Raw genomic sequence first — 12269 nt, forward strand, 5'->3', positions numbered from 1 at the left:
TCTTCTTCCCCACCAGTGCCCACCCCAGACGCATACCCAGTCTGTGCTGGTCACAAACCCCCTCCTTAGCCTGCACCCCTTCTTGTGAAGCCCCCTTCCCATCCAGTCTCCATCCTTTTCCCCCAAACTAGTGCCCTTCTGTGCTCATCTCCTGCTCATCCAGATGCAGAAGACAGCCAAGCAGCTGCAAGAGTATGCAGGCAAGAGACCCTCTGAAACCTCTATCACCCATTCAAGAAAGGCCAACAATATTTGTCTGTTACCACATGTCCAATAAGAAACAGAATCAGATCCAAGAGATCCTGGAGAACTCCACCAATCCGAGTAATTCCCTGTGCATAGTGAGACCCGGGGACCCAGAACTATCTGTTACCAGCTCCAGAGGCTGCTGTGGAGAAACGGTCAGCCTGGTAAAGAGCAAACCTTACACTATGGGGTACACCGATAGCGATGGATAACATAAAATCAACAAGACTGAAAAGAGAGGTGCGTGTGTTCCTCTGTGATCGCTCTGATGGTGGGGAGGGAGGGAGGGAAGGAAGGGCCAAGGCAGGTGTGTGAGAAGGAAGGGACGTGAGGTCCTGCAGGCCTGGGGGCCGGATCAGCAGGTCCACAGCCAGGCTTCAGCCAGAGGATAAGGTCAAGGTGAGCACTGGGCGTGGAAGACAAATTTCCTCAACACTTCATCCCACGGGCGAATAGGAAAAAGGACTTGGTGTTTCTGCACGTGTGTTGGGGGGAGGGCCCAGATGGGTTGAGGTGTGATGTGTGTGGAATGACAATGTGACAATGACTTTCCTCCCCAAAAGCAGACAACAAAATTGCCTCCAGGCCACCTCCCTCACAGTGGTGTATGTTGTACCCCACCAGATGCTGTAAGCAACTAAAGCCCCTGGAAGGACCAAAAAACTCACTCGACAGAAAGTCACTGACAGCAATCCCACACACTAAAATAATGGTGTTTGGAGGCCACAAACCCAATACTAATTAGAGCACTTCCTTATTAAGAAGCTTGGGGTGGAACAATGGCCTAACAAGGGGAGGACAGTGAGAGAGGCCCACCCCGAGTGCTGGCAGTACTAGGAAGCATTGTCTACAGAGAATTTTAATACTAGAATTAAGCTGAGTAAACACTGGTCTTGTTTTTATTTGCAGGCGTAGACAAACATTCTAAAATTTACCTGGAAAAGCATAGGCCCTAGAGTAGCTAAAACATCCTTGAAAAAGAAGAATAACATAGGAAGAGTCACTGTACCTGATATTAAGTCTCACTATAAAGCTACAGTGATCATCAGCAATTCCACTCCTGGGGGTATATTGGGAAAAACACAAACACTAACTCAAAAAGATACATGCACCCCAATGTTCACAGCAGCACTGTTTCCAATAGCTGAGGCATGGAAGCAACCGAAGTGCCCATCAACAGACAATTGGCTCAACGAGATGTGGTGTATACACACACACACACACACACACACACACACACACACACAGAGGAATATTATTCAGCCATAAAAAGAGAATGAAATACTGCCCTTTGCCACAACGTGGGTGGACCTAGAGAATATTGTGCTTAGTGAAATATGTCAGACAGAGAAAGACAAATACTATATGATATCACTTATATGTGGAATCTAAAAAAATAATACAAGCGAATCTATATACAAAACAGAAACCGACTCACAGATATAGAAAACAAACTTGAGGTTACCAAAGGGGAGAGGAAGGGGGGAGGGACAAATTATTACCTTGTAATAACCTTAATGGAATATAATTTGCAAAAATACTGAATCACTATGCTGTACACCCGAAACTAACGCAATAATGTAAGTCAACTGTACTTCAGTTTAGAAAAAAGCTGCAGCGACCAGGACAGTGTGGCGTTGGCAGAGGCATGGATACATTGATCAGTGGAGCAGAATAGAGAATCCAGAAATGCACTCAAACAAATAAGCCCAAGTGATTTTTGACAAACGTACAAAAGCAATTCAACAAACACCGTTTTCAACAAATGATGTTGGAGTAATTGGACATCCACTGACAAGAAAAAATTAACTTCTACCTAACCCTCACACCTTATGCAGACATTAACTCAAATGAATCACAAACTCAATTGTAAAACTTTTAGAAAAAGAACACAGTAGAAAATGTTTGGAATCTAGGGCTTGATGAAGGGTTTTTAGACTTGATACCTAAAGCCCAACCTGTAAAAGGAAAAATTGATAAATTGAACCTCATCAAAACCAGAAAGTTCTGCTCTGAGAAAGACCCAGTTTAGAAGATGAAAAGACAAGCTACGGACTGGGAGAAACTATTTGCAAATCACATATCTGACAAAGGACTACTGTCTAGAATATATAAAGAACTCTCAAAACTCAACAGAAAAACGATAATAGTAATAACAATAACAACAAAAGTCCAACTAAAAAATGGGCAGTTATGTAGTCAGAATTCAACTGTGCTCAGTGGCTGCTGGTAAGAAACTAAGCAACATGAGGGAAAAGTGCTTTCTTAGCCAGACGCTTCCTTAGTTCCCTAACGAGAAGGACCTCTGGCTGTTCCTGGTCACTTGTATTTGTTTCTGCCAACGTATGGGTAGATGTCCAGGGCCATTTTAGGGTCAGTAAACATCCCTAATTGAGAAAAAGCATGCAGAGAAAGCAGTTGAAGACAAAACTGGAGAATTTAACACCAGTTCTCACTTCTGCTAAGACTAAAATCTGGGCCAAGTGTTTTAATTCTTTTGATTTCCACTAGATAACATTATCATGTTATATATTGTTATATGGATTATATTAATCATAATATAAAGGTATGTAAACAGTGACCACAGTTTTGAAGCAAAGATTAGAACTCACTGTCAAATGCAAATGTACTTATAGGCATAGTGAGCATTTAGATTTGAACTCAGGACCAGAGTTATATATGCTATTATATTTCTATACACATAGTGGTGTTTCTTGAGCAACCACTATGCATACGTATTTGAATTTTAAAATACATTTTAAAATTTCTCTAGACGTTCATTTTCATGAGTGAATAAATATATCTCAAAACAAATTCTGAAGAATGTTTAGTTTTTCCCAAAGAAAAGAAGGAAAAAGAAGGTGTTGCTTCTCACTCTGGATGAAGTATTGGTATTCCCTAGCAGAGTTCCCTTCAGTCATCAACGAGGATATGTGATATATTTATTTTTTAATTAATTTTTAGGCAGTCAAAAGCCCTAAATCCTCATCCACGCTCCACCACCAACTCCTGGTGTGACCTTGATGAAATCCCTTCCCCTTGCTGGGACTGCATTTCCCGTATAAGAGGAAGGGTTTCAACTAGAATATGACATCTCTGGCCCTTCCATAGAATTCTATGACTGTGTGTGTGCGTGTGTACGTGTGTGTGTGCGTGTGTACGTGTGTGTGTGTGTGTGTGTGTATGTGTGTGTGTGTGTCTTTTTATTTATCTACTTCGGGAAATAAAAATGCTTTATCGCTCAGGATACATAACCCAAGCTGTTACATTTAATCTCTGCACAACTGAAGAAATGTTCTTTCCTATATGTTTAGATACAAGTAAAAGAAAAGACTGAATAAATTCCATGGTCAATTACATGGTCAGTGAATCACAAGAGCAGAGGCTCTTGGAATTTGGCGGCTACTGGTCGATTCAAAGGATGTGCTGAGAAGCAACAGTTTTAGCAAGTAGTTTCCCTATTTACTCAAGCCTGAAGTCTGTTGTTAACATTTGGGAGCAAAAATATTGTACATTGTTCCATTTAACAGCCCCTATGAAGATCAGATTCTAGGATTTCGTGGACTTGCCAGATCATCATCTATGACATGCAACCATGTCTGCTGTGATTTCAGTCTGGCCCTGAGTTATTAAAAAGGCCATTGGTTCTGAACTAGCTGGCCATGGGGGTTGCAGCTTAGAGGCAACGCTGCTGGTGGAATTCTCATTCTTATTCTTGTCTTGTTTTCTAGTAGCTCTCTAGGGTCTTGGTCTAACTATGAAAGAATTTGATTCTTTCCTTCCTTTTGGAATCCTTCCTGAAGAGAACTTCCATGAGAGCCTGCAGAGACCCTCTTGGAAACAGAGCCGCAGCCTCTCTCAGGAGGCTGCCCCAGCGGTGCGCAGCCCTCACTGCCCGTGTCACTTCCCCATAGATGCGACACGATTGCTCTGGGTGAGCACTCAAACTGAAATCCCGCATCCTGGGGCAAGAGGCCTGAGTCCAGCGCGGTGGCCACTTTACTTCAGTGCAGGTAGAGAGCTCGGTATGGACATGAGAAGAATGAGGTCCTGATGACATGCCAGGAAGCGAATAGGTGTCAGTCCAGGGGTAGCTTATATAAATGCACAGGATTGGAAGGTGAAGCTGACTAGAAATCACTGTCTCCTTCACTCCATCGTCCAAATGGGGGAGAGCAAAATATAAATAGGTACTTACCCAGTGATCAGAATTAGCTTTCTTTTTTATTTTTTTTATTTTTTTAAATTAATTAGTTAATTAATTTATTTTCATTTTTGGCTGTGTTGGGTCTTCATTTCTGTGCGAGGACTTTCTCCAGTTGCGGCAAGCGGGGGCCACTCTTCATCGCGGTGCGCGGGCCTCTCACCATCGTGGCCTCTCTTGTTGCGGAGCACAGGCTCCAGACGCGCAGGCTCAGTACTTGTGGCTCACGGGCCCAGTTGCTCCATGGCATGTGGGATCTTCCCAGACCAGGGCTCGAACCCGTGTCCCCTGCATTGGCAGGCAGATTCTCAACCACTGCGCCACCAGGGAAGCCCTAGAATTAGCTTTCTTTAATTCTTTAATTCTAAGTGGCAATCCCAGTATAATATGTATATGCATGTATATATATGTATATATAAACATATACGTTATGATAAATATATATCCCCTATATATGATAAATATGTATCCCCTACATTTGATAAATATATATATATTTATCACATATAAATATATATATATGGTTGGGCAAAGCTACCTCCACAGAATAACAACTGGGAAGGCTATGTTGGATGACAGAATCAGGACCTGTCAATGAAAGCTGGACTGAGTAGCTAAATTAAATAATATGAAATTGAAGGTGAGTTGACAGTGCAATGTGCATGTCCGTGGACTTCCGGCCTGGTGAAACTTGCTCTCCTGAGTGGGGAAGTGAGTGCGTTCTGCATTGCTCTGCACGAGTCACACCCCACCCAGGGGGATCTAGCTGCTACCCTGGGCTGTTGGATGAAGAAATACATATTGCAAAATTTTCTGAGAAGAGTGCTAAGGAACACCTAGAGCAATCCAAATGAGAAAAAGTTGAGAGAAGAGTGATTGGCCTGGAGATGAACCACCTTGGTGCACAGGCCTGCCCCAGAACACATGGGGAATGACCTCTGTAAGGCCCAACTAGGAGGAGCGGATGGAAGGTGCAGTACAGAACAGTAAGAGCTTTTCAAAGAGAGGACAGGCTGTCCCACATGGTAGCGATCTGTTCATCCCTGGAGGTACTCAAATTGGCCATCTACTTGGCTGGGATGCTGAAGAGAAGATTCAAATGTCACATGGGTGTGACCCTGAGATCCATGGCACATGACACATGACACTCTTCAACATGTGGAAATAGTAGAGTATCTGGTTTAGGGCATTCACATACAGCTTTATAGATAACATAGATACGTTGATATATAGATGTATATCCCAAATGAGAGATTCAGGAGAAAATGTGGAAAACTTGTACAGTGTACATCTTCTACTCCAAAGGACACAGAGACATCCTGTGACATTCTCATATCCAAAGAAGGTAGAGTGGTCCTGACTAAGGTCAACATGGTCACCATTTCTTTAGCAAGTGCAATCCCAGACGATGCCCTCTTGCGGGTGGCTTACCTCCTAGTCAGCTGTGCTCTTTCATAGTCTAGGCCCTTCCATCCTCTCCAAATGAACTGCAATTGATGTGCTGACAAGCTTGAAGAAAGTGATCAAAAGTAGATTGAAACTCACTGTCGACAAGAATGTTCTTCTGCGTGGCTGAGTTGGGAGACATCTGAGAGTTTAGACATCAGGAATTGCTTTGGGCGAACAAATTTCAATCCCCTGGGTAATCATCTTTCAACCTCATTTGTCCCTGAGAAGTGTCCATCGAAGACTTGCTGTAGTTCTGTGTCTTGTCCTGCAAACTGGTACCCCCTCCAGACATGGTAGTGCTAGCTTGCTCACCAGTGGAAACATTCTTTGAATGGAAATAGTCATTTATGCTGGTGACATATGATCTTTAATTTCTGGAGATGACTTTTAAAATTTTTCTATTACTCTAGGACTTTTCCCATCTCTTCCATCCTTTTTCATTCCAAATGAATTATTTTTTCAGTGGACATGTCTTTACAATAAAGACAGTGCTTTGTAAAAACGGTTAAATTAGGTTCTTTTAGACAAGGGTGACATGTAGCATTGTTTCCGACTGCAGGTAAGTTGGGAAACAATAGTTGATCTGTTGGGACTTAAGCTGGAGTTAGTCTTTTCAGTTTCTGTTTTTGGTTTATTTCTTTACTCTGCTGGTTTAAATCTATCTTAAAGGCACAAATAGCACGGGGTGTAACAACATCTGGAACATGGTAGAAAGTGGGCTGAAAAAGAAAACAAGTGATTCTTCATTCAGTAGCAGTACCATTTCATGAGTGGCCAACCACCACGGCTCTCAGACATGTTTAGGCCCATGGGGAGCCTTAGAGAACATCGGGTCCTACCGCACTTGCCATTGTTCCCCACATCTGGGCAAGCTGATGAGAAAGCTTGGGCGCCCCCCCCCCGCCCTTTATCACCCAGGCAGGAGATTCAAACCACACAAGGCCCCGCCCACCTGTGGGAGACTTCACCTCTGCCCACCCCCCAACCACAATAAAAACGCTGGTTGGGGTCTTCTTTCCTTGCTTTCCCAAGCCATTTTGGACCATCTTGGGAACCCTGCCCTGCTCTCCCCAGAAAAACCCCGTTATGTAATTAATAAACCTTTTCACACCCTCTTGGTGTTTGTTTGGCAACATCAGTCTTGACATTGGAGCCAAATTTGGGGTGGATGACCACAGCACAACTCTGAGGTATGTGTTGTTACAATGAGCATGTTACCGATGAGGAAACTGAAGGATAGGGGGGTCAAAGTAATGCACAGGGGTTGTCAAAAAGCTTACAAAATTACAGAAACCACTTCTGAAAATAAATACACTGCTACGATTTTCATTCAGACCTACCTAAGAATGTCCTGTGGCTAGTGTGTGCCATTGAAATGTAAGTGAAGGTTCTAAGATGAATCTTTGACTTCTAATTAAAGTTCCTACCCAAGGTCACACAGCTAGTAAGTGATGGAGCTGGGATTGAAACCCAAGCTCTGGGGCTCTGGAATCTACGCTCTAAACATCTCAAGCTAAGATCTGCCTGATAGCAAAGCCTGTGCTCTTTCCACTGCAGCAGTAGAATAAACCTGGGTTTCATGAAGCTGTAGAAAGGCTATGTATAGAATCATCGTCATCATCATCATCATCATCATGCTATATACCAGACAGTGTGCTAAGTTTTTTATTGACTCTTTTTACAACTCTGTAAAGTCAGTACCGTTATTATCCCCATTTTACAGATAAGGAAATTGGAGGCTCAGAAAGGTTAGGAAACATGCCCAAGGCCACACAGCTAGTAAGCAGAGTAGCTGGCTTGGGAAGCTCCATGGGTTGATACATTAGAGGTCATAGTCTAGTGTTCATTTGAAATGTGGGCATTTTGGATCCTAGGTCTGTAATAATAAAGGTCAAATTGTCCATGTATTGAATGGTAAGCCCTTGCCATGCATCATCCTAGTTAAACTTAATGCTATAACATAAGTACTGCTTTTATCCCCATTTTATAAACGAGTCACTTGAGTCTCAGAGAGGTTAGCAGAACATGTTTGAGGAAAGCCAACTAATGTGTGGACCTGGGGAGGAGCTGAGCTTTGAAGTTTGTCTGATTAGAATGCCCAAGCTCTGGAAGACTTAACTTGCTTGGTTTGTAGTTTGAGCCTCAGGTCTCTGCCCACTGAAAGTACACAATCTCTAGCAAGGACCCAGCCATATCTTTAGGATTTTAAAACACAACCAGCTGCGCTGCCCTGGCCCTCCCCCCATCAGCACCTCTTGAGCTGTTGCAGCGTATTCCTGCTCAGCACCTCCTGTCAGATGCCTCGTTCTTGCTGATTTCGGGGACTGGACTGTCAGGGAGTTGCCCTGGCTGCTGTGGCTACTCAGGCAGCACATGCTGCAAGGCCCTGTTATCTCTGGGACCGCTCTTTCTGGTATGTTAAGGATTTATTCAGTAGGAAAGGAAGAAGGAAAGGAGAACGTTCTGTGGCCCATATGTATATTTCTCCTTGTGCATACCCTGGCTTTTCTAGGCCTGGAAATGGAAATCCACATACCCAGCAAGGAGAGTGCTGGGTGGACCCACAGAAAATGGAGAAGAATGCAACCACTGGGGGAGGCCCAGGCGTGGTCCTTAGAACCCATAAACTCCCACCAAGTCAGCCCTACCACAAAAACTGAAAAGTGGATGCAATTTCTTCAGATTTCTTTACCCAAGATTAGAATGTGATCCTAATTATCTTCCCCTAGAGAAAGTTCATGTTCACACAAGCTGGAGACGGCCCTAGGACTTATGTGGACCCAAAGAGGGATGGAGAAACATTACCTGCAGTTATTATTAAACATCTTCAGAGAATCAGAGATTTCAGGGGGTAGCAAGGAGGCTGAAGTAGTGAAAGTACTTGGTAGGAGTAGAAAGAGCCCTTGAGTTGGAGTGAGCAGATTTGGCTAAGCGAGTTAGTTGTTCCAGCTCTGCTTGACCTTGGACGTGCCCTCGCCTTTCCCTTCTCGGGCCCTTCAAGTCCTTCCTCATTTGAACTTCAGTGATCATGCCCTTTCTTTCCTTTTCTCTTTTTAAGATTACTTATAGCTCTAGCATTATTCGATTGCATTGAAGAAAATGACAAACCTTCATCAAGTGCCTCATCGTATGTGCCTCAACAAGCCTCCACTGTGCAAGTTCCCCAAATAAAGCTACATCCAAAAAGCTTGGGAAACACAAAGGCAGGGAGAGTCAGGACAGGTGTCTCGGAAGAGGTGCCTCTGAAGCTGTGCCGTGAAGGATGAGGGGCAGAAAACGAGAGCAGGCAGCGAGAGGAGCACACGCTCTTCTGAATCACCTGAAATTGTGAAAGGCTCAAGAAGAACCTGGCTCGTTCCTGGGAACCTGGGAGCCGTGGGAAGTTTGGTATTGCTGTCGGGATGTGTGTGGTGGTGGGCAATGAGGCTGTGGAGCTAAGAAGCCGAGAACAAACCATGGAGGGCCTTGAATGGCTGGGCAAGGAGTCGGCACTTTGTGCTGTGGGCAGCACAGGTTGCCAACAGAGGTTCTTTAGAAGTGGGGTTGCATAATCAGATGGTTTCTGCAGGACTGTCTCCCAGGTCTCAGTATGGAGGATGATCTGGAGCGGGGAGACGCTGGAGGCCTAGAGACCCATTAGGATGCTAGTGCACAAGTGACAGACAAAGGACAAGGGCCCTCTGGTGGACGGTGATGTACACCTCCTGATGTTCACGCCCTGTGTCATCCCCTCCCCTCGAGTGCAGGCTGGCCCTAGTGTCTCACTCCTGAGAACAGAATACAGCAAAGATGACGGGATGTTGCTTCCGACATTAGGTTACAGAAAGACTGTGACTTCTGAAGCCAGCTGCCATATTGTGAACTGTCCTGTGGAGGGGCCCAGATGGCAAATCACTGACGTCTCTGGTCAAAAGCCAGCTAGGACCAGAGGCCCATTTGCAGCCACTTGAGTGAGCTGGGAAGCAGATCTTCGGAGGCAGACCAACAACAGCCGTACCAGTGACTTTGGAAGCAGACCCTTCCCCAGTGGAGCCTCGAGCCAACTGTACTCCCAGCCACCATCTTGACTGCAGCTTGTGAGAGACCTGGAGTCAGCTAAGCTGGGCCTGGATTCCTGGCGACAGAAATGGTGAGTAATTAGTATCTGTTGTTTTATACTGCTAACATTTGGGGTCATTTCTTACACAGCGACGGGTAAGTAACAACAAGACCCAACCAAGGCAATGGGAGGGAAGAACAGATTGATTCTGGAAATGGTAGGAAGTTGGGTTAGAGCGTGAGGGGGAAAGAAATGTCTAGGCAGGCATGAGTGCTCTTTAACTGAGATGGAAAACAGAGTAGAAGGTGTTGGTTTGGGGAGCAAAATGATGAGTTAGTTTGGTCCAGCCAAAGTTTGAGTGACTGTGGGGCACACCAGTAAATATAGTCAAGAGGCAGTTGGGTCCAAAGGTCTGAGCCTCAGGAAAACCATACACACTGAACTTTTGGGAAGATCAATGGAGGAGGGCTTGGAACGTGCAGAAACCAAGGCCAGAACCCGGAGATGTTCAACAGTTAAGAGACTGTCCTTTATCATCAGACAAGTGTCGGTCTTCTGTGTGTGTGTGTGTGTGTGTGTGTGTGTGTGTGTGTGTGTGTGTGTGTTGTCTATGTATTGGATTGGCCAAAAAGTTCATTCGGGTTTTTGTAAGATGTTACGGAAAAACCCAAATGAACGTTTTGGCCCACCCAATATATCTTCTCCCAAGCAGTTACATCCCATTCTAAAATACTTTTCTGGGTTTGAAACATGGCGGACCACGTGGACCAGCAACAGACTACCAACACCATAGTAGAGCCCCTGTATCTTCTCAGGCTCAGCCTGGATGAGCGAATCTGTGACAACTATAGAAATTGATGAAGAAACATATGAACAGATATATAAATCAACAAAATGGAATATTCCGATGCTCTTTGTCTGGGGAGATGGTGGTGTGCTAGTTGCCCCGCCATTGACAGTTGGCTGAAACAAAGAATTTATCCAGTGTGGAAAACAGGAGATTTTGTATGATTGCCTCTTTAAATGTAGAAGATATTCAAAAGACAAACTGGCATACATTTTTTTAAAATTCATTTATTTGTTTATTTTTTTCTGGCTGTGTTGGGTCTTCGTTTCTGTGCGAGGGCTTTCTCTAGTTGCGGCAAGCGGGGGCCACTCTTCATCGCGGTGCGTGGGCCTCTCACTATTGCGGCCTCTCTTGTTGTGGAGCACAGGCTCCAGACGCGCAGGCTCAGTAGTTGTGGCTCACGGGCCTAGTTGCTCCGCGGCATGTGGGATCTTCCCAGACCAGGGCTCGAACCTGTGTCCCCTGCATTGTCAGGCGGATTCTTAACCACTGCGCCACCAGGGAAGGCCCCATACATTTTTATATTAAGAAATAACCAAGAATTCTTCCACTCCTGAAATAAGTTGATTTGCAGATAACTCACAAATTCTTAAGCTAAATGGCATTTTAATTTTTCTCCAACCCTTTCAATAAATGTGACCACCAAGATGCAGAAAAATAAAATAAAATAAAATACTTTTCATTTGCTTTGCAGCCATATTTGCATCCCAGTTTTACCTCACTAAAGATTCCAAATATTAGTGAATCTCTCCACCTTTCAGGTCTACCTGAGCCTCTCCAAATGGGACAAGTTCCAGTTGCAAGACTGCAAGCAAATCTGCTGTTGATTTCCACTGCTTGTAATTATTGGGAACATCTCTAGAGTTTATATGTTGTTTACACACTCAGCCTAATTTATTCTTTGCAAAGAAATCATACAAAGTAGCATAGCAGGAGAGCTTGTTACAGGAAGAAATACAGTACATGGAGAGTCTAGGAGATGTCAAGTTGACCCAGAGATCTTTTTCAGGGGTCGGTGGTGGTAAGAGTGTTTTTAGCTAACCTGCAGAATGTAACCAGAGATGTTTTTCAGGGGTCGGTGGTGGTAAGAGTGTTTTTAGCTAACCTGCAGAATGTAACCAGAGATGTTTTTCAGGGGTCGGTGGTGGTGGGAGTGTTTTTAGCTAACCTGCAGAATGTAAACAGAGCCTGCAGACAGACTGAAAGACAGCTCTATCAGCTCTGCTGGAGGTGTTGACACTACTATCCTACCCAGGGTGTGAGCACAGAAGCTTGTTACCATTCCAATTTTGCTGAACTGCTTGGGGCTTTTGACATTACAGATATCCCGTTCCTGCACAGAGAGGCTGGTAGAAGATTCTTAAAGGTAGAAGGCACCTTAGAGGTCTTTTTAGAATAGGGTGCACAGACTAACTCTGAATGTTTCAAACTGTGTACTTGCAAATGATCCATGGTATTTCAATTGAGCAATTAATAAAGCAGCA

The 12269-nt window shown here is 44.3% G+C and overlaps 1 pseudogene; it reads left to right on the forward strand.

Annotated features, from left to right (window-relative positions):
- The first annotated feature begins 10688 nt into the window (after positions 1-10688).
- Positions 10689-10905, forward strand: LOC137757448 (U6 snRNA-associated Sm-like protein LSm3 pseudogene; annotated as a pseudogene).
- Positions 10906-12269: the final 1364 nt, after the last annotated feature.

The sequence above is a fragment of the Eschrichtius robustus genome, chromosome X (assembly GCF_028021215.1).
Source record: "Eschrichtius robustus isolate mEscRob2 chromosome X, mEscRob2.pri, whole genome shotgun sequence".
Lineage (NCBI taxonomy): Eukaryota > Metazoa > Chordata > Mammalia > Artiodactyla > Eschrichtiidae > Eschrichtius > Eschrichtius robustus.